Source organism: Anguilla rostrata, chromosome 11 (assembly GCF_018555375.3).
Source record: "Anguilla rostrata isolate EN2019 chromosome 11, ASM1855537v3, whole genome shotgun sequence".
Taxonomy (NCBI): Eukaryota; Metazoa; Chordata; class Actinopteri; order Anguilliformes; family Anguillidae; genus Anguilla; species Anguilla rostrata.
This window is the reverse complement of record NC_057943.1, coordinates 28477071-28500887: the sequence shown is the minus strand read 5'-3', so window position 1 is coordinate 28500887 and position 23817 is coordinate 28477071.

Here is a 23817-nt window from a genome sequence, read left to right as displayed (position 1 = left end):
TCCTGTCGCAGATCCAGCGTGCGGTGTGTGTGTGTGTGTGATGTGGGTGCATGGCTTAGACCAGGACTGAGCTGCCGTTAGCCGTGAGGCTAAGAGGAAGGGGAAACCTGCACCAAACAGTGTGGGGCGAGGGGGTGGGGGGAGGGCGGGTGGAGGGGTGGTTGAGAGAAAGAGAGAGAAAGAGAAAGAATGTATTGTACCGCTATTGTATGGTGTGTTTGTAAATTTTAAATTTATCTGTGCTTTGCCAATATATGATATTTGAGAGATAGAGTGCCAATGAGAGATGGGATTTGTTTTCACTTAACTACATGTAAACCGAAATGTTGTATATTGTATATAATGGTGTTTTTGCCAGCCTGTCCTGATTTAACTTTAATGTCCACTAATAAAATTAAATAATATAGGATCAAAAAGTGGAATTAGGACATGTTGGCAAAAACAGCATTATATACAATGTTCTACTATTTCAAAATTTAAATAGGGGAAAACAGCCACATTCACAGCCATTATAACTCAATCGTATTTAATTGGCCACTGCTTTGTCTGCTTCTTCAAAGTCAACATGGCTGTCTCTGTTTATACATGTCACCATGGTTACTAAGGTACTAAACCTGCAGTGCAAACTAGGAACCTAAATGAAAATAGGTTTATAACAGGAAGTTCAGGAAGTGAGACAGACTGGACTCGCTGCTGGTGTACATTGCTTTTCAGTACACTTCAAACTGTTTAGCTGTCCAGTTTCATTTTTTTATGTTAAGTGATAAAAAAAATGACTGAACTAAACAAAACAAAAGTTTATTTTATGAACGAATAACAAATGCATGTAAGACTAGCTGCCAGCACTGGAGTCTCCTTGGTTACAGTCTCTGTACTTCCTGCTTTAGTGAGTTATTATCTCAGGCATTCAGAAAACATATAGTATCAGTTATTCATCTCATCGTTCTGTCATTGGTGCCACTCAGAGTTCTGACTTGGTGGTTTATGATAAATATTCATAAATGGGATGTGGTTTAGGACAGGGTATACATATGTAACAAAGTAACAGACATCCCAGAATATAACTGTCATCAATACAGCAGCTGAATATTTGTTCAGAATGTTAAATATCTTTGCTGCTACTCATAGTTGTAGTACTTCCTGGTTAAAAGAGCAAAGGTCATTTTGGCTCTCAGATTCACTTCCTGTTGTCCTAGCAGGCTGGCCATGTATTGTTAGTAACAATGTCATGTTGTTAATGGAGTAGAAAATTAATTCTTTTTTTTTTTTTTTAAACAGCATTATAAAGTTATGCGTTTAAAGTCAGTAATTTAACTGACGTAACACAATTGAGAGATTCAGAATTTGTTAAGAGGATTTTCTGACGTGATCAGTAGATCTGCATACAGTAAAAGGAACCCAGGCTGCGGAGTGGTTTTAACTGCACTTATGCATGAAGCGGTAACTGCTCCTTTGAAACAGATCCATCAAAGTTAAATTTTGGGGAATGCATTTGTTGTGCTGCTTAAATACGATGAAAATAAAAACGCGTTGTCCTTTATCTACAATAGAGAACGTTACCACTCGAAATCAGACTCAGCACATAACACTTCCTGCATCTACCTGGTGTAACATCACAGAAATGTAGAATTCTTTCATTTTCCAAGGTAGTCTCTTTTCAAGGGGAAGGGTAAAAATTATCTACATTTGAAGATTTCATAGGACTGTCACAATATCCCTGTCATTTTCTCTCTTTCGTGTTGCTATTTATGTGGTGTGTTTAACAGAAGATGACGGACTCTGGAGACTCAAAGTGGGCTAGAGCCCGCGTTGGAATAGGCCATCACATATGGAAGCCATTGTGGCTTCATAAAGTATCTTCAGCCTATGCAGCATTTCCTCATCGGCATGGTTGCTTAGCAAGATTGGAAACACAGAAACACAAGGGTGACTACTGCTGAAAGAGTTGACTTGCTAACCCGCCCGCTACGCTACCTGTCAGCTAGAATTCGAGCAGAAGGCTGCAACAAATGAAACAAAAGATAAATATTTGGCCCCCACTGTTTTGTGTCAGTATTGCATGTGTACAAGCCGTCATTCTCACTTGGAGCTAAAAAGTTATTTTCATTCTGAAACTTTCCGATGGACATCGTAGGAAATATTTTACTAAACGTATTTTGTTTTTACAGTCTAATTGTAACAATTTGTAAGCGAGAATCTCAAGATAAACAAATATCTGTGGATTTAAAACATGTCCTCACCCCCTCCCCATGCCACCACCACCTAAATACTTCTGAGGTGTAGCGTGGGAACATTCTGGTGTTTTGTGCATGAAATGAAAGTGTCATTGTGGCCATCTGGACACTCACAGTGATGCATACTTGCAGATTTGTGTAGATTCAAAGTTTCTGGCAGTGTTTAAGGTGCGTGTCCAACTCATCCTCCTACCTGCCACGATTCACACCGTGCCCACGAACGCCCACTGCTGCTGTTGCTGACTAAATAAATCCCTGTTGGAGATCTTTAATTGCATGGCACTTGGTCAAAAAAGTATCATTTTGAAGTACATGTGTTGTTTTTATATCCACAGAGGTTGGCAGAACAAGGCTCTGAGTGATATGCACACAGCTAATTATAAGGATGACTTAAGTGCCAGTTGAGAAGTTCATGCGTGCTGTTTGTCAATACACGTTACAGTTTTGTGCAAAATTGTTGAAGGGTCAAATCAGATTTTTAAATTTTTTTATTGATTTAAATGTACTTATTATTTACTCTTTTATGAGAGTATGTGTGTCTGGAGTAGTTTAAAAAAAAAGAAAGAAGAGAATAAAATTGACATCCCTCAAGCCGGTTGATTATTTAAGCTGTGAACCCATATCACGCTGAACGTCTGTGTTTTTGGTCAGACGGTGTTTGCAGAAAGCCTGGCCCAGCGATCAACGAGGGGAGAAAAAATAAAAGCAACAGCCTCCTTTCAGCAGACAGGAAAACTGCCCTTCGCTGAAAGTTATTGCCTGGCAGCGCGGGCAATGCATCACCAATCCTGTAAGGACAGCGCTAAGATGCTGAATCCGAGTACAAATGTATCATAGTTGCGCAGTGAGCATTTTGTTACAAATAATGTTGTCATCAATTTTCATCTTTTGTTTAAACATATTAGTCTTTTGGACAAGATAGGTCATATTTCAGCAGCTTGATAAATTCTCCCTTCTCCCCTTTTCACAGAATGTGCACTTAATTAATTACACAACCTTTAATTGGACAGATTATTCCTAATGGTTATACGGTGCTAAATGTACAAACTCTAAGGGGGCTCAGCAGTAATTATTTTAATGCCACTTTCTCAGCAAGTTGTAATCAGTATATTTCAAATAATTAGTCAGTTGTACAGAGTGCAATGCAGATTCTCTAAAATAGACAAATTACATGTATATTCATGAAAAGGACAAAGTTTTTTTTTTTTTTGAAGAGGAATCTTCCATTTCTAACTTAATACCTCAGGTGCTTCTCGTTGCTGGAGAGGGTGGGGGAGTGACCCTTTTATTTGCCGAAATCGAAGGTCTCGTGCGCCTGCTTAATTGGCTTTGTACTGTTTAACGATGTACGCGATGGATTCGGCTGCGCGTTGACTTAACTACAGACAAACGTGGCGAATTTGGGAAAGCCGTCGCATGCAAAAGCGTTTGCTTAATTAAAACGTTATCTGAAAGATCTGGGAAGATCGAAGAGGCTCTTGAAACACTCCTACGCAAACCGCTCCTCAACTCCCACCGGTAAATAGTAGCGGAAGAAAACCTAAGACCCAATAGCTTACCTGTGTAAACAAATGTTGCGGTGCGATACCACAAAATGTCCCCAGACGTCAGCGAAGGGAACAGAGACGATGTTTACCGTGAGGCTTTGTATCGTAGAGATTGTATGTGTGTTATTGAACATTGGCCGCAACATCGAAACATCTGCGAAAACGTGTTGCAGTTAGCGTTTTTTTTTTTTTTAATTCGGCAGCCCCTCGCCCCAAACAGAAAGATTGCGTTTTTTGGACGTGTTCTGGAACGCTCGTCACACTCCAGCGCCGGGCCAGACGCAGGTCCTGATGTCGTTTCCCGTGATTTAACGTCTCTGCCAATAGCCTCGCGCGGAAAATTAAAACAGAACAGCATTAAGGGGCGGACACTAATCACAGATTAGACCAATTTGAGAACGCATTTCCCGAGCAAATGATGCGATTCTTCCAAAGCAGCTCATTGATTCCCTAATGCCAATAACGCGGGGAGCAACTATAGATAACCGCTTCGCTCCTAACGGCCGGCGTCCGCCTCGCGCCACGTCCCCCTCTCTCCTTTTCCTTCTCCTTTTTTTGTTTGTTGTTGTGGTCGTAAGCGTCGAGCCGCGGCGCTCGCGGATAAGAAGCTCGCGCGCGTGCGCGCGGTGGAGGCGCCGCTTCCCGCGTCCCCGGGAAGGAGGAGGAGGAGCGGGGGGGACGAAGGCAGAATGATTACATCATTAAGCCCTGGCGGTGGGGCTTTGTGATGAGAGGGAGAGGTGGTCTAATGGTGGGGGACGGGGGGCCGGCGCGGAGAGAGCCCCGCCGCCGGATTACCGCCGCGGCGGCGTGTCAGCTCCCGCTCGTTAGCGTGAATGATAACGCCATCTATCAGCGACCTAATTGGCAACGAGGGCTTCAAAGGCCGACGGTAGGTATTTCGACTACCGCCGGCATCTATCAAAGTTTTTTCCGGCGAGCGCGGAGTAGTCGCTCCCGCCGGCCCCGTCTTTCTGTACTGCGGGCGGACGGTTTTTATTCCTCGCCAGACCCCACCAACACCACCATCGCCCCCCCTTTACCGCGATCTGCATTCCTTTCCTCACATTAGCGCTAGCCGTGCTAACCGCGCGAAACTGGGAGGACGGCCGTCTTTTCGCCGCGCGTTCGAGTTCTCCCCGGCTCCACAGCGAGCCCGCGCCGGCGGGTTGCACCAGGGGCGTTCGCTTTCATTTTCCCCAACCCCCCCTAACTCCCCCCTACCCTCCCTCTCTCCCTCCCTCCCTCCCTCCCTCGCCCTCCTCCTCCTCTCGTCCTTCCCGTTTTATTGCTTTGTACAGCAAAGCACCATTACTGATCCTTTCCAAAGCACAAACTAAAAATCTATCCCGTTGTCATTTGCCACGCCGTGCCATCTATCATCGGGGTGCTTGGCAGCGTCTCCCTTCCAGAGAGGAGGTGCTGGAACAGGAGGTAGAGTCAAGGACTTTCACGCGCAACAAAAAACTTGTCACCATTATTTATGGCTCTTGCTGGGACACATAATAGGACACATCAAAGTGCTGTTTTTTTGTGATGAGCGCCCTCACATCGGCGGCTCCCTTGTCGAAGTGGGTCACAGGCATCTCTTTGCCTTACACATACAATTTCCCAGACAATGGCGAGCACTTGGGAAGTGACAGTGACAAATACTGGAGGCCCCCATGGATAGCTGGGCAGGCTGTTACATGAGCGATTGCGCCAATAATCACGCAGCGCGGTCACGTGGGCCCGGCCCGGGGAGGGGGGCGGGGGGGCGGGGGCGGGGCAGGAGAGGGGCCGGCGGGGCGGCCGGGGGGGTAGGAGGGGAGAGAGGGATAGAGGAAAGGGAAGAGAGAGAGAGAGAGAGGGAATGCGGAGAGACTGAGAGAGACAAAAGAGAGAGAGAAAAAATGGAGAAACAGAGAGGGAGAACTGAGAGAGAGAAAAGGGTTGAAGAGAGCGCGAGAGAAAGAATGGATAGTGTGTGAGAGACAAGGGAGAAAGAGGAGAGAGGGAGAGAAAGATATAACAGAGAGAAAACAAAGAGGTTGAGAGAGAGAGAACAGAGAGAAGAAGCAGAGAGAGAAAAGCAGAGAGAGAAGAACAGGGAGAGAAAAGCAGGGAGAGAAAAGCAGAGAGAGAAAAGAAGAGAGAAAAGCAGAGAGAGAAAAGCAGGGAGAGAAAAGCAGGGAGAGAGAACAGGGAGAGAAAAGCAGAGAGAGAAAAGCAGAGAGAGAAGAACAGGGAGAGAAAAGCAGGGAGAGAAAAGCAGAGAGAGAAAAGAAGAGAGAAAAGCAGAGAGAGAAAAGCAGGGAGAGAGAACAGGGAGAGAAAAGCAGAGAGAGAAAAGCAGAGAGAGAGAACAGGGAGAGAAAAGCAGAGAGAGAGAACAGGGAGAGAAAAGCAGAGAGAGAAGAACAGAGAGAGAGAACAGGGAGAGAAAAGCAGGGAGAGAAAAGCAGAGAGAGAGAACAGGGAGAGAAAAGCAGAGAGAGAGAACAGGGAGAGAAAAGCAGAGAGAGAAGAACAGAGAGAGAGAACAGGGAGAGAAAAGCAGAGAGAGAGAACAGGGAGAGAAAAGCAGAGAGAGAAGAGCAGAGAGAGAGAACAGGGAGAGAAAAGCAGAGAGAGAGAACAGGGAGAGAAAAGCAGAGAGAGAGAACAGGGAGAGAAAAGCAGAGAGAGAAGAGCAGAGAGAGAGAACAGGGAGAGAAAAGCAGAGAGAGAGAACAGGGAGAGAAAGATAGAACAGAGAGAAAACAAAGAGGTTGAGAGAGAGAGAGAACAGGGAGAGAAAAAGAAGAGAGAAAAAGCAGAGAGAGAACAGAGAGAGAAAAGCAGGGAGAGAAAAGCAGAGAGAGAAGAGCAGAGAGAGAAAAGCAGAGAGAGAAGAGCGGCGGAGCCGGGGCGGCCTCGTGGAGAGCGGCTAACGGGGGCCCGGGCGGATCATTTTTTATTCCCTTATCATCCATCTGGGCTCTCCCCTCAGACGAGGCGCTGCTAAATGACTGTCACTTTGGACGGTGCTGTGATACGTTCTGCGGCGCAGCGGTAATTGGGAGGAGGTCACCGGCGCCGGCTCCGCGCTCACAGCCTTCCTCAAACCGGGCCGCCCGGGGAATTGGGCCGAGCCTCCCCGCTAAATTACTTCTCCGGGGCCCCGGCCCTTCACCCCGGAGCGCCGCCGCTTGGCCCCGCGTCGCCGGGGAGGAGAGGGGCCCCCGGGGGCCCGCCCCTACGACTCCCGCCGCGCCGGCCGCAGCCCAGCCCCGCCGCCAGAGCAGCGGTTAGCGGGAGCGGTTAGCGGGAGCCGGAGCGTTTAAGGCCGCCCGCTGGCTGTGAGGTAGAGGGGGTCTTTGGTAGCGCTCGGCCGAAAGGCTGCTTCCGTTTTTCCGATTAAGGACGAGAGAAAAAAATGAAAGGAAGGAAAGAAAGAAGATGGCAGGAAAAAATGGCTAGTGACTGCGCTGGAAGTTTTGTCGAAGGCAACCGTAATTCGGAGCGTTAACCCTTATTTGCCGGGAGGTCGCAACGCCCCCATTGCAGGAGGCGCAGCCAGAAAAACCCGTCCACCTCAAAAGAGCTGTTAAAAGCAGTCATTTTCCACCTCAAAAAAGCTGTTAAAAGCAGTCATTTTCAGGGCCGTCTGGGTAGTGTATAAGCACTTGCCTACCACCGCAGAGACCCGGGTTCAATCCCCAGCAGCGGTACTTCTGGCTTGGTCAGACGTTCCTACGAACACAATTGGCAGTGTTCGCGGGTGGGAAGCCGGTGAGGGTACGAGTCCTGATCGCTGCATTAGCGACTCCTACTGGTTGGTCGGGGTGCCTGTCCAGCGGGGAGGGGATCCGGGGGAGATAGCGTGAACCTCCGCGTGCGTTACGCTCTCCCAGTGAAGCTCCTCTCTGTCAGGTGAAAAGAAGCGGCTGGCGACTCCACATGTATCGGAGGAGGCACGTGGTAGTCTGCACCCTCACCAGATCGACGGAGGATAGCGCATTGACCAGGACTGTGATACACACGGGGAATTGGTATAACGACTAAACTGGGGAGAAAAAAATGGGAGAAAAAATGGCAAAAAAAAAAAAAAAAAGCAGTCATTTTCAGCGGTGAACGTTCACGCGCGGAGAAGCGTTGAGCACGAACGAGGCAAATGAGCGACAAACTCAAAGCGACTGGCGAAGCAGATGTAAATTACAAACACAAAGGGGGGAAAAAGCTGTGTTTCCAGAACAATTACAGCAATGGAACCAACAGAGATGCAGCGACTATATGAAAAATATATATGTTTATCATATCACTTGGCTGTACAGTTCTGTTGCTGTCCCTTACCAGATGAAGGATTTGCCGCGCTAGTCCTAATCAGCTTCACTCTGCAAACATACATACGAGGCGTATCAAAGAGTTAACGTATGAAAGAGCCATGAAATCTCAGCTCCATAAACAACGGCAAGATCCTCATTCAGCTCGCAACTTAAAGAATGGCACACTGACCCAATACTTCACAGAGTCTGGAAAGTGGCGACTGCTGGGCTCTCTGTTAGATATGAAATAATGAGAAATTGCTCGGTGCAGAGTGACAGAAGAAAAACACAAACCAATTCGTCTCCGAAAAACGTCGCGCGACGTCTAAATAAAAGTGTCACACTTTGACTCGCCATCATGCAAATTAATGGCGTTTCTGGCGGTAAAATAGACATTATGTGAAATGAAATCATCTCAAAAGAAATGAAAAGGCTCTGATCAGGTGTTGGTTTTTCCCTCCTTCTCTCCCAACTGCCCCCCCCCACCCCCCACCCCACCCCCCCCTTCCTCTTTTGAGTACATTCACATCTAGACTACCTCTTCAATTACAGAGTGTGTCAACAGGCAGCTATCCCCAATGAGGGCCGGCGAAATAAGACGCTGGTTTTCTCGCTGCGACAAACGGAAGTAGGAGTCAGTCAGGTGACGCGTTTTAATTTGTTTGCAGAAATGACGGCGAAAGATAATAGAAGTCTCAGCGTTTCTTGATGTTTCCCTCATAGTTGCAAAATATGGTTACTCTGCCCACCGAGTCTTCCCAAACGCATTCCCACACACTACGTACTTATTACTGGAAAGCGCACGGCACGCTCTATGGTAATTGTGGCCCTCTTGAATGAGTATCATCCTTCGTTATGGAAATTTGATTTTTTTTTTTTTAACTTCTTCCCCTAATAAGCATTTGTGGCAGACTGACTGCCTGCCAAGTACCCCGAGTCAGAGCTGGGCATACCTCTGTCTCTGAAGATTTAGACCTTCTGTTTCCCAAAATTAAGAAATAATAATGAAACGCCAGTCTGTTTCCAGCTCCGTGTGCAAGGGGGGCACCCAGAGTCCACCTGTTTCTTCAAGCACAGTCTTAATTGAAAGACATCCAAGGTACTGTAGCTCTGTGAGAAAAGCAAGCCCAGGCAAGCGGCTTAATCAGGCCGATGACCAGGGGCAAGCCCGGGACCAACTTTCCCCACCATTCATTTAAAAAACTGGACTGTTTCTTCTCAAAGAAATTATATATGTGGAGGTAGTGAACATCCCATAATGGTCGGTGGGTTCCAATCTGGTGGAGACACTTGTGTTCTGGTTTCTTGTTCACATATTTTTTTTGTTCGCATCGCATATAGCAACTGACACAAATTCTAGATTTCCATGGGAATATTCCTGCATTTTTAAATGCTCTATGTATTATTGTGAGAGATTTTAGCACATATTTTCCACAGAACAGACGTAGGCTCACTTTCAGCTGGAACACAAGGGGTCATTGGGTGAAGCAGTCATGATCGGTCTCGCTCATGAAGCACACACAAGTTTGTGAAACACCACATTCTGGGAAAAAAGTATGAAAAAGGGCCTATAAAGGTACAAATGCTTGTCACTGGGGTAGAACCCTATACGTGCATAAAATTGTACCCCTAGCCAGCAATATGTTATTCATTTGTACCTGTTCTGCCTGCAAAAGGTATTTATTAACACCCACATAGAACATTATTGTACTTTCAGGGTACATTTGGCAAATCTGTTTGCTAAAGCACTGACACTTTCCTTCACTGTACCTTTATTTCTGAAGGTCCAGCCAGTTATAGCAGGTACATTGGAGGGGATATGTTGTGATCATAGACGCACATATTCTGCCCCGACAGCGAGTGAGGTAGAACTAAGTTGGGGGGGTTGACTCGCCATCCAGCCTGTAACTTCCCTTCACCTGGTTTTGACTTTTCCCATAATTTCATCAAGCTTAACTCACCGACTTCAGCAGGTATCAGCAGACTGATTGAAATTGGCCTCCAATCATCAGTTCATTCTTGCCCAGGGACACCACAAAGCAGCCAATCAAATCACTGCGGCGCAATCAAACACTAGATAAGTGGCGAGGTGGTGTTCCAACTGTTAAATCTATGCCTACTACAATTAACTCGTATTTACATAACAAACAAGAATATACAAAATACATTTCTCACACCTGCAGGCTGCTCTTCATGCACTTTATTCTTTGCTTCCAGTTCAAGTTCATCCAACACCTATGCTACACTTTTTTTGTTATCCTTACAAAATAATAATAGAAATTTTCACACTTTTTCAAAGTGCTTTACAAATTGAGGTGAGCATGGTCACACAGAATAGAGTTTCTAATCAAACTTTCAGTACAAACTGAATTGATGCCAGTACCTCACACTGAAAGAGCCAGCAGCACCCCCTGCTGGCCAACGCTATTGCACTCTCATCCTATTTCACTCGCTCTTCTTACTTTTACCTCAGTATTAATAAATATAAGTGTATTGTTAGAGGTTTTCAACACAGCCTTTTTCCATTCGGATGAGAATTTGAACGTGAGAAGTCTTCTGATGGCTAAAGACTACTCGGCGCTTTGCATCATGGGACATTGTGTTTTTCCGCCCTGCTCGGGGTCAAAGCGAGGCTCGGCCTCCTGCTCATTCTCAGCTCGCGCCTCCGTCCCCTGACAGAGCAGAACGCACACGCCAGTTACCTTATTCAGCCCGGGCCTCTTTGGCGCACCTCAGTACAGAGTCTTCAGATGCGTGCCGCGTGTCAGCGGAAACGAGCGAATGTCATAACAGAGGCGCCGAGCGCCAGGCGCGCCTCCCCGCGCCAGCCCCGCCGTCACTGTCCGGCCCTCCGCGCTCGGACGCCGCCCATCACCGCAGCTGCTGTCAAAACAAACGGTGCTGCGCTCCCATTGGCTGCCCGTGATCAAAGTTAGGTAGCTGCAGGGTAGGTTGGTGGGGTCGACGCGCCTCCTGGGCTAGTCGGATAGTCGTTGCAGGCAGTACGCTCTACGCGAGGCATTATGACGGACAAGCTGCCACTTAGCAGCTGTAGCTAGGAAACTAGAGACAGGCCTGGGTTCCATCAACATTTGTCCTTAACTTTCACTGGCAATTAGCGTTGGCAGTGCCAGTTTCATTTTGTAGACAGTTGGGCAAGTGTCATAGCTGCACGTTTGACAAGTTCATGTCATGTCAACTGCAATTATGAAGAAAAAAACATCTGAATTTAACTTCGGTGTTAAGAATTAACTCAATTTAATGAGCCCAAGAAAGAAAATCAAGGTTGTAGTTTTGAGCTTTGGGTGGAGTTAGGCCAATATGTGAGATATTTAACCTGAAAAACTCAAATACATAAACGGACAGTTTTTAAAATGTTAAAGCCACCCTGGAGCAGAGCAATTAAAGATTTCAATTTAATAAACGTGTATTTAATGCACTCAATCTATCAAATATTATTACAACAGTCTATTAAATATTATGACCTAAGTTGTTTATTTTATAATCCTGGGAAGCAGATGTTTTTCTTGTGTGTTTTTTGTTTAAATTCTGCATTGTTAATGCTCTTTCTGAAAAGTGCACGCTTTAGAAAATGGAGGCTGTAAAATGAAAGCTTAGCATCATTACCGCCGTAGCCCAGTGGAAGCGTTTCTGTTTGACCTCTCCTTTTGATTCTAATTATGCGGCTGGTCTGTGCCAGAGAGGCTGTGCGGCTGGCCCCCGTGGCCCCATGATCTGATAGCGGCTCCGCGACCGGCCCGGGGGGTCAGTGTGTCAGTCTGAGCGCGGGCGCTAGGCGACCACGGGGCCTGGCGCCCCGCCCTGGGAGCTCGCGCGGGACGCGAGCCTCGCTCCGGCTCAAGGTCAGAGCCCCCGGGGCGGACGTCCCCTCCTGGCGCGGGGCCCGCGCCGTGGTCTGAGCCCAGCCCTGTCCTTAATCTCCCCCCCCCAGCATGAGAGAGAAAGAGAGAGAGAGAGAGAGAGAGAGGGAGAGAAACAGAGATAGAGAGAGAGAGAGAGGGGGGAGACAGACAGAGAGACAGAAAGTGCATATGTGTGTCTGTGTATTTGTGAATGTATATATGTGCATGTGTGTTTGAGTGTGTTTATGTGCATGTGTGTGTGTTTATATAAGCACATGTGTGAATGTATATACACATGTGTGTATTTGTGTCTGTGTATGAGTGCATATGTGACTGTGTGCATGTGCATGTTTGAGTGTATGTATGTTTGTCTGTGTGTGTGTGTGTGTGTGTGTGTGCATACAAAGGCCTTTGCTGAATGTCTCTGTGTTCCTCCTCTGTCTCCTGTCTCTCATTTCCCAGAATTACATTTTTCACCGGCGCATTCCTGTCCAGGCCACGGGGCCCTCAAGGAGTTAACCATAGTCAAATGCAGTGATTTACAGATCTGCTCAAAAGGATGACACATGCAGTCTCCCTACAACCCAGCGTTCTGCCTAATGAGGCCCAACAGACATCAGCTGTTAGGACTAGCAGCACGCTAACAGACGTCGGTAATGATACTCCACGTCTGCGCGCTCATCTGCAGTTTAATCAAAAAGTGGCAAAAAACTTTCGGGTATCCATTTGATTGTCAAGCCTGACAACGGGATAACCGCTACCTGCCGCTGCGGAATGATAATGAGGTTTTGTTTGGCTGCGGTATCGCTGCTCTCTTGCAGCTGTTTGGGAAGGGGCTGCGCGACTCAACGCCAGACAGAAAGAGCATCTGAGCGAGAACCTGGGCTAGCGTCGCTCACGGAACCCTGCTCCCCGAGGGATTACTCACTTTTAGTGGGCCCCAGACTTCCCTCTTCTCAGAAATCAGGGTGCCTAATATGGGGGTTCCTGTCTCCTCATAAGGTCGCCTGGTCTCCTTATAAAATCACCCTGGTTTCCTTATTAGGTCGTCCTGTGTCCTTATAAGGCTACCCCGGTTTCTGTGAAAACCAGAGCTTTGGTTATCGTTGTGCTTTTTTTTCCACTCAGACACCGAATCAAAACACCCAAGGCCTTCATTTTACATGAGCTCTTAAGTGACTAATGTTCTCAAATAGGCCAATTTAGCTGGCTTTTTCTCCCCCACAGGAACTGATGACTATTACCGGCAGACATAAAAAATGGTTTATGGAGCTCCTGGAGATCAAAGGACAGCAACTCGTACTCACGACTTGGACACATTACGCATTTCTGCTGTAAGGAGGTCACAGCACCTTTCCTACTTAATGACATATCAATATTTCCCGGTAGCACGGTAACAGGAATTAGAAGTTGCGCATGTTTTTTTTTTTTTGTTTAGGTTATATGGTGTGCACTGAGTCACGCAGTGGCTGCTATCATAGCAGAATCACTCATGTATTTTGTGGAAAGTTCCCAAAGTAGTAGTTGCTGTTTGTTACAGTGCATGCTGGGGAATATTATAAGAAACAGAAGCAAAGAGAGGAGAGCATGTGTGTTCCTTGATGTAACAGTTGTTGCATGACATTAGCTACAGCAGCCGGCCTTGTATGTTCATTTGAGCGCTAAGCACTAAAGCATTCAATCTAAACTGAATGGCACCAAGCTGAGTTCTGTGATAAAATGTGAAATGTGTTGGTAAATGGAAAAGAGTCATTCCAGAGGATTCCCACCGTCGTTCAACGAAACTTTTTGCTGTATCCATAACTTACGAAAACCGTTGCATTTTTGAATGCAGTTCTCTACACTTTTACTTTTACGACTACCTCGCCCGTAATGTTGTCTAAACGAGTCAAGCGCACAGGGCTCCTAGCGGCAGCTCTTGCTTCGTTTCGCTTGGATGGCACATCTGTGACAGAAACGTATGGGCGGGTCGGGCTGAGCGCGTCCTCGGCAGCGCGGGGCTCGACGCCGGCCCAGAGCGATGTGTCTGCGCGCGCGCCACCTGCTTCCAGCCACGCGGGCCGCGGGTAATTAGAAAGCCATCATCGCCAGGCTGGAAAAGCGGCTCGCGTGGGGAGATGATGGAGTGCGGCGTTTTCGAGCGTCGCAGCCCGAGGAACGCCGCGCGGGGGCGGGAGACGCGGGCGACGCGGGCGACGCTGAGGAGCGTTCTCGCCCGCCAGCGTCCGGGATGTTCCGCCGTCTTCCGTAGCCGGGATCAGCTGCTGGGGTAACAGCACGTCTGAACTGGTTCAGAGGATCAGTTCTGGGGGTGAGTGCTATCTATACACAGCCGTGTCGTTCTTTGAGCAGATATTCAAAGGAAGCGGACTAGGATCCTCATATTGAGAAACATCAATGCCAGCCTGGGACTTGTGCACTTCGTATAACTTCCTCTTTCCCTCGCTCCCTCTTTCACATCTTTCACTTTTTCACCCCGCTCACTCTGTTCCTCTCGCCGCGCTTGATGCAGAGAGCTTGCGGCTCCATGCTTCGGTCTGATTGGCTGTGTTCAGGGAACCAGGAAGCAGCGCGTAAGGTCGTGCCCCGTGCTTTCCCAACGTAAGGTTATGCTTACTCTGTGCAGTTACTGCCGAGCCTGTGATGGGCTCTGAGCTGGGCTTTGACATCCTGGTCACATGGCTCCGGTGGCGCGGTCAGGGTGACCAGGGCGGCGTCGTGACGGGGTTTAGACCGTCAGTAACCACAAAGACAGACTGGGCGGTACCGAGCGTCTGTAGGTTCATCTGGGCGGATTGGGGGGGGGCAGGGGGAGGGGGTTTGTTTGAGGGGGTGGAGGAAAGGCTGACCGGCGAATGGTTAGCAGGTCTGGGTGACTCTCAGGCCTCAGACACAAAGACTGAGACTGCGGGGCCCATAAAAACAGGGGCGTGTCCATGGGCACGACTGCAGGATGATTAATGGTCTCATTCCCAGATAAATTAATCAAGCGGTCCGCTCTGCAGAAGAGAGGAAAAAAGAAAAGGAGGAGAGGAGGAACAGCAGGGCCAAGCGTTTCTGGGTGAGGCCAGCTGGTCTGCGCTCAGCGCTGGAGTTTGGACGTTGCACATTTCAGATGCTACTAGTGATGCGGGCCTAAAGCGCAAGTATGGCCTACTGCAGTCTAACCATCAGTACACAGGACTTTTAGCAAGTCTAACCGTCAGTACACAGGGCTTTTAACCAGTCCCTCAGTACTCAGTACTTTCAGCAAGTCTAACCATCAGTACACAGGGCTTTTAACCAGTCTGTCAGTACTCAGTACTTATAGCAAATCTAACCGTCAGTCTAATTGTTGAGAGACTGATTTTTGACCAGGCTAACCATCGGTACAGTACGTTTTTAACCCATCTAATTTTAATGGTCTTAACCAGAGTCTATCCAGCACAGGATGTTAAACCCCCAGATTATAATGTCTGTATTTGATAGAACAAAGATTGTGCACTGCCATTTGCTTTGTTTTACACGTTACATAAATCTCAAAGTTTCAGAGATCACACGTCAGGACTATCCCCTCTCAGTACACAGAAAATGAACATATCGCAAATCTATGTCTACCTAAACAAACACTTCAGTGATGGTCTGGCTACTCGTTTCAACAATTTATTTCCACTCCTTCTGCGTCTCCTTCTTCAACACTGATTTCTCTATTCGGCAACAATTTGCGAACATTTTATTTTTCATTTAAAATGTTTTTGATGTTTTTTACACCTGAGAATATTCTGCTCAAAGTCTGTTTGGAAGACTGTCTGGGTTTCCCACCTACTCAGCCTTCTGGAACAGATGTTACTCGTTCCGTCTGAAGCCCGCTGCACCCGAACCAGGAAGTAACAGCATCCGACGGCCGCGGGGGCGAGAAGAGATCTTGCGGGAAGCGGCGCGGAGACGAAGGGCCGTGCGGGGGCGGAGTCACTGGAGTTACTGCCGCGCCTGACGGATTTACGGCGGCCTTCTGGGCCCTGTCGCGGGGTGTTTACGTTAGGGAGGCGGAGGGGCCTGGGACAGCCGCTTCTGTCCTCCCTCTCTCCTCACACTGAGAGAGCATGCTGCTCGACCACTACACCAGCCCCAGAGAGAGAGAGAGAGAGAATAAAGCCGCGTTTCCACCGCAGGAACTATACCCCGGAACTAGGAACCTTTTGAGGAACTCAGTGCGTTTCCACCGCAGGAACTAGGGTCTAAATTTAGTTCTGGGGGCTTTGTTTTACCCCCCAAAACGTTCCTGCTCGGGGGGTAGTACTTTCCGAAAGTACAGGAACCTTTTGGGTGGAGCTTGCAGCGCTGAACATTTCTGATTGGTCGAGTACTCGTAGCATTTGTGTTGTATTTATTTTCCGCCATTACCCGCCATGTTTGAAAATATGCAGCGGGAAACCAATTTATTTTCATAATAACTTCAAATCAAACTTGTATGTTATGCGGCGCAGTAGCCTACTTTTGGTTATAGCCTGTCAACGTCTTGGAATTATAACGTGTGCTCTTCTGTTCTTTTCTTGCTTTAGTATTCGTTTTATAAAATGCTAAGCATTCGTGCTGGGACAGCATATTACGTAGGCTACCAAAACATTCAAACGGATTAATTCGGTTGCTGAATATTTTCTTCCGGATTTTCTTTGTTAGCCCGTTGTAATTGACTCAAAACGTTTGATACAGTTATGTGAGGTATGCGGTAGTTCTGCATAATTAACATTGGTGATACAGTACAAGCAAACTGGAAATCACCTTCCGCACTTTTTATCCGGGTAAAATAACAGGTTAATTCTAGTAATCTTCCCTTTAGCTTTTTCAGACTGCCGTAATTTTACTCAATTTTACTGCCATTTTTCAATTCCACGAAAAGACCAGGAAGACTATGGACTCGTTTATGGTGCATGGTTCGCATCTGGAGGGCACACTTCGCTGCTCGGCTAGCAGTAACTTCGAAGGAAAGCAAACGGTGGCTGTACCACTACTAAATTTACATTTTCACGCAAGTCCGAGTTTTCGTTCTATTCTTGTCATTTTGCGATTAGCCTATATGGAATTGACGACGAGAAAGTAATAAAACAGCAAATTGTTTACAACGTGTGCATGTTTTCTGCTGTTAATGAATGTGTTTGAGAGGATATATGAAAATCAATAAATACAAAAGTAACCATATATAGTCATTGTTGGTAACCCGTTGTATATAAGTGGAATAAACCCCTCCGGGCTGTCCCGGTTATTAGAAAATAATGTAGGCTACTTCGGTGGTAGTATGGGGTAACAGAAGAAATCATATGACAGATGGACAGATGGACGACAACGTCAGTGGGCTAATTTGCCTAATCTTCGCTGTACTTTAGACCCCGGTGGAAACGCAGACAACCATTGGCTGAAGGAACCTTTTAGTTCCTGGTAAAGTAGTTCCTGGGACTGAAAGTTCCGGGTAATTTTGGTGGAAACGCGGCTTAAGAGAGTGATGGAGAGAGATACCGAGAGATAGAGAGAGTGAGAGAGATGGTCAGAGAGACGGAGAGAGAGAGATAGAATAAGAGAGTGATAGAGAGAGAGAGAGAGATGGTGAGGGAGACAGAGAGAGAGAGATAGAATAAGAGTGACGGAGAGAGTGAGAGTGAGCGAGAGAGTGAGATGGAATAAGACAGTGACGGGGAGAGAGAGAGAGACAGTAAGAGAGAAAGAGACAGACGGTGAGAGAGAGACGGAGAGAGAGAGAGACAGCAAGAGAGAGAGAGAGTGAGAGAGAGAGAGAGAGACAGCAAGAGAGAGAGAGAGTGAGAAAGAGACGGAGAGAGAGAGAGACAGCAAGAGAGAGAGAGAGTGAGAGAGAGACAGAGAGAGGGAGAGAGACAGTAAGAGAGAGAGAGAGTGCGCAGATCCTCTATAAGTCACATCGCATGTGAGGGGAGTGTGTTAAATAGGACTTGGACACTGCAGCATGATCATTTTCTATCACAGCAGCCTATAAGAGGCTGACAGGACCTGTGCTGAGTCTGCAGTCTGTTACAAAATGGCAGCCCTGCCCTTTTATCTCCCTACATGTTTCACGGCAATTGGACAATCAGCCACTGCAGTGAAAATCCATAGTATCGATTGGCCTGTATCTTCTCTATAATTCTCCGGCAGGAAATCCCTGATGACAAATTATATCTGCACCACTTTTTGATTGGTGCCGTGATGTAAGCGATCTCCAAGGGCAGACCGCGTGGGGAGTCGGTGAACGGGGGGGTAGTGGGGGGGCGGGGGCTTTGTTAACTGAGACCTCCTGAAATCTCTCCTCGTACCCACCTGCCCGGAGATAACCCGAGGAAGCGCGGACACGCCCGTTTTTCGATGGCCCGCCACACCTGCGCGCGTGCGCGTCCCAGCAGACGGGCGCACTGTCAGCACCCCTCTCGCCCCCCCCGTTTAGTTTACAACCGCGTTCTCCCAGGGGGGACGCCCTCGGGCTCGGTGAAGGTGACCATCCTCTTCCTCCGACAGGACAGAAACAATAAAAAAGGACAGACGATGAAAGTTGCATGAAACATGATGAATTTTGTATCATGTATTCTTTTAACCCTTGTTAGTCTTGACCTCAGTGTAAATTTGTCCCTGAATATCTTTACATTTTATAATGTGCGTGTACCTCAGCTGGTTGGCTCCTGTGGTATTATGCCTTAGTGTACGCTGCCACAGTGTCAGCTTTCCATTTGCTATCGCTGTAAACAGCCATTTGTCAGTGCAGAGGCAGACGAGCACACAACAGTGTGTCACTCCGTCGGTCGATATTTTCCACACACATTTTCTTGAACGTGTTCCATCAAGAAATGTTTTATCTTCTCTCGTCCCGAGGAAGTAAAATAGGGAAAACAGGAGTTTCTCAGTGCAGACTGGCTTGCTGGTTGGTCTCAGGACCCAAGGACTTTGTGAGGTTTGTGCGAGACGTCGCTGCGCGCCCAGCCCAACCCCCTGCAGTGCAGCTTGTCTCCAGCAGCCTTTTAATGCCACGGTGCTTAGCCGGGCGTCAGACATTAGCGCAGAAGTGGCCCAGCTCGCGTGTCATAAATAAACTCAAGGCTATGCAGAGGAGGACCGAGGAAGCCTTTTTCTTTGAGAGGGAAGGATAAAGCTTTGTGTGATCCGGAGCCTGTCAGAGAGGGGAGGGAGGGAGGGAGGGGGCAGGCACATTTTCAGGCGCATGTTTCCCCAGCGGAGATGTGGAGAGATGTGGGGGGGTGGGGGGGGTGGGGTAAGGGGGGGGATGTTGGTCGAGGCCCGTCAGGGACGGGTAAGCTCCCTCCCCGCAGCACAATGCGGGAGATTACACGGAGAGGGTGTCAGTCTGCGTCGGCTCCGCCAGACGCCCCGGCTCTGCACCCCCCACCCACTCGCGGGCCGCTCATTCATGATTTCACACGGGGGGGGGGGGGGGGGCTCGCACGCGACCGTATGGAGCAGCCGCTTCACAGGTGCATCCATGCTCTCCCACGCGCGTGCACGAACGTGTATGTGTGTGTGTGTGGGTCTGTGTGTATGTGTGTATATGTGTATGTGTATGTATCTGAGTGTGTGTGTCTGTGTGTGTCTGTGTGTGGGTCTGTGTGTATGTGTGTGTGTGTATGTGTGTGTGTGTGTGAGTTTGTGTGTGTGTGTGCACGAGTGTGTGTGTGTGTGTGTGAGTTTATGTGTGTGTGTGCACGAGTGTGTCTGTATGTGTGTGAATTTGTGTGTGTGTGTGTGCACGAGTGTGTGTGAGTTTGCGTGTGTGTGTGTGTGTGTGAGTGAGAGCCTTTCTGTCACACCTGCAGCCACGCAGGACACACTGTACTCACAGGAGGTCTTAACCTCAGCCCCATGGTCTGCAGTCACACCCTACAGGCATGTCAGTCTCCCCTATCATCCTTCCATCCAGAGTGCAGGATGTGTACACCCAGTTCCACTCTATCTCTCCATTCTTTTATTCTTCAGTCTTTTCTTTTCCAAAATATGTATTTCTGGGCCATAATAATCATAATGTTAAATGATACACTTCATATTTAAAAATATTTCTGTGGGAAATTTTTAGTTTTTGAAAAAGGTTACTCTAAATAGTTTGTTGTACTGATGAGCAGGGCACAAATTTATGTTTAAATATAAAACCATAAGATTAGCTGTAGGCACAAAAAACAGCGAGCTTGCATCGCTTAAGCTTGTTATGTGCGAGCTAGCTGGGTATGCAATAAACATCTTATGAAAAAAGTATGCAAAATTTATGATTTGTCCAGGTTATCGAACCGTTATTTAACGTGTCGACAGCGAGACGGAACTTCAAATATGAAATTGCTGTGAATTATCAAATGGCAGCATCTGGAAAGCGTATGATGTAAGAATCTCGACAGCGTAAATCTCTGGACAGGGTACACCACCACTTGCAGGAAGTTGTCGTAGTAAAACGGGGTTGTATTTTAGCGCTGTCGTTGGCGGAGGTCACTCTGCTCTTGAGTGTGTGAGGAGCAAACCGAAGCGGCGTCTCTGCTTGCGTTTCTGTCGCAGTGAAAATATGTACCGGCATCGCCGAACGACGAACCGACTCCCACGGGCGTGTTGGGGGGTGGGGGGGGTGGGGGGTTATCCGGAAATTCGGCATTCGCAGATTTGACTCCGTGTAACCTCAACCCCCAACCTTTTCACAAGATGTGCGAAGAAACACCTGAGACACATTCCAGGTAATTAGCGGAATAATTAGCCCACTCTGGCGCTGAAACAAAGGGTGTGGAATTTAGCGGGCTGTTTCAAATCATCTCCAAAGCAACCAGCTAATTAATGGCACGTCCCAGGAGCATTAGTTTACCAGCTTTGTTTACCTTGTTGTCAAGGGGGGTTTTCCTGAACGGAAAGCCATTTTCCCTTTTCTCGTCAGCCCAGCGACTTTGACTGAGGCGATTAAACGATTGAAGTTGTCTGGTGAAAGTCTGTAAGAAAGCACCGGTGTTACAAGGCACACATACAGTATGTGTACGTGTGTGTGGGTGTGATCATATCTGTGTATGTGTGTGTTATCAAAGATGTGGGGTTGAATGTGAAACACCTGTGGCAGCCTCGCAAGAATCACCGATGTACGTCTACCAAAAAAAGCGTTTCTCGTATCACACGCTGTTCTGCAATTTACCGACAATTACTATTCTTAGGCCGCAGCTGAATGAATGCAAGCTGCCAGCTCGGGGATTCTTCTCTTATTAGAGCCAGTGTGTATTTCCTTTTATGCTAAATCTACCTTTGGCGTCCGGGGAAAGGAAACCAAGATGGCGCCCACAGGGCCTTTCTGGGTGAATCTGCACATAAACCTGCGTCTGAGGGTCTCTTCAGGGGGGGGGCGTTTTTTAAGCAGCGCTCGCTCAGAAGGAGAAGCGGTGTCTGGAGAAGACCCCGGGACGCGAGGCGGCGAGATTAAAAACCACCCCGCCGGAAAGCGGCAGGGGGGCGTCCGGCGGACCCGCCGCGCCCTCCCCCCCCCCCCGGGGTGAAGGAAAAGAGGGCGGTAAAACCCACGGTTTCTCGCTCAACCGATGCGCGGTGATCAATATGCTAACTCGCCGCACGCTGAAACCAGGGGCGAGACGCCTGACAGAGACGGATAGATCCGCACCTTCCGCGAAATGTCAGCGATTCAGCGGAGGGTGTCACCCCGGGACGGTCTGAGCGCGCGATAAGCCCGACGCCGCGGCCGGGGCGAGAGCGGCGCGGAGCCTTCACTCTCCCTGTCAGCGCTGACGGATGACTGCGACCACCGCCGCCGCCGCCGCCGCGCCGCCCAGCGCAGCGCCAGGCCTGCGGGGCCAGGTACGCACCCACGCTGAGGTTTCAAAAAATAAAAATAAGGGAAAAAAGACACACGGGATTTGGGTTTGTCGGAAGGAAGGAAAGTTCAGTTCAGGATCACGGCTGGCGTTGATTCACCGGCTCGTGATTCGTTTTGGCCGAGTTTGTGCAAATCGTATATCATTCCTAGCGAAAGGTCTGACTTTCTATCACGGTTTGAGGTTCTGGATGGGGGGGTGTGTGGATTTGTTTCTTTAAGCGTTTTGATTTAGAGCACCCATCCCGGGATGCTTGGGCTCTTATGCGTCAGAGCTGAAAGGTCAGAGGTCGGGATGGTGAATCATCAGGGTCAGGGCTATCCAGATGCACCAGGCCGATGTATACAAGGACAAGATGGCGTCCGGGGCCTGGAGGCAGAAGCCAGGGAGATATCGGTTTCTTCTGACACCTGGTATCAGCCCTCTGTTTACAGACCTCACCCACCAGGGGCAGGAGAGGGGGCAGGGGTAGGGGGGTGTGGGGGGCTTATCTTTGCTCCAAAAAGTGCAAAGGGGGACATCTGGATGGGTGCCGTAGATCTTACCTAACCCACAATCTGACCTGGGGATGTGATACACTCTCTTATCCCATCTGTGATCCTTTCCTCTGACAATACACCTTGTGTGTGAATCCAGCCTTGTGTATTGTTTAAATGGGAGGGAACTCCATTGAAAAATCATGATTTAGTATGTTCTCTCTTCCCCTCTGATTAATTACTGCTACCTGCATCAAAACCATTTTTTCTGTATCAGTTTTAATGACTAATCGTATCTTATCAGTTAAGTGAATGGAGGTGCCTTTTGAATTTGAGAATACTCTGTGAAGGCAAGAATTATATATTTTTCTCTACATTTCTTAAAAATCACAAGTTAAAAATGAGAATATTTAGAACACCTAATTGATGAGTTCCAATTGAAGGTATGAGAGTATGAAAATATAATCACAATAAAGAGGCAAATATATACGTTTTAATAATTATGAATTTAATTATTACAATCATGAGATTATAAAAAAGTCTGTAAACAGAAGTATTATAAATATTAAATAATAAATATTAAAAATATCAAATTTAAAAAAGTTTTCATAAAGTACAAATGGAGAAAAAATCGAGTGCATATAAAATAGAGCAAAGCAAAGCTTCCACTTGCAATTAGTACACATTCCAAAGGTCACTTCAGATACCAAATTTGTCCTGCGTGGGAAATGCAGATCCTTACTAAAAACCTGGTTTTCTTTGACCAAAGTGAAATATCATTTTAAAAGTCACACCTAGCTAGAACTGTGGAATATGTGGAATATTTTTTTATTTCTTAAATGAATCATAGACTTAATTATGAAACTAAAGCAATCATAATTTTCCACTTTCAATGTCTAAGCTCTAAAGACATGTTTTGGCTTTGTGCCCATGCAACATTCACCAAGCGAGCTAGTGAACGCCTCAAGATCCTAACTGTTATGAATAAAATCAGGATCATGGAATTCTTGCCTTCTAGATGCTTCTCCTATTGGCACCAGATGGCTTTCTTCATATTGATGCAGAATTAGTTAACTTTCTAATCTCACTTTCGATCTACGCTCTTGACCCTTGTTCATGCCTACGGTGGCCCACCAGTGCGATCGCGCTTCGAAAGCAAAAGTGTGAACATTGAGGGGAAAAGTGCTCCAAATCCAGAAAGAACGGAAATATCGAAACAAAACGGTAAAGCAAGCACAACAACGTAACAGGGAATGTGCAGCAAGAGAGGAAACACGCTGCCAAACGGCAAAGCAAATGTAAAAAGGAAACATGCAGCGAGTTCAGAAATGATGCAAATTCAAAAACAGGTCAGCTACAAAAACAACACGAAAAGAAGTACAACAGAGGAGAATGAATAGTGGGGTGCATACGCGCACCGAAGCCGTACGCGGCGTACCGTCCTTAGCCAGTTTCCACCCTGGGCAATCGCCTATATAGCCTATGCTGAGCCGCAGTCTGGTTTAGGGCTCATTTGACCTACAGCCTCCACTAAATTTTAAGGATCTGTACAATGGGCAGGAAAGGGAGGCATTA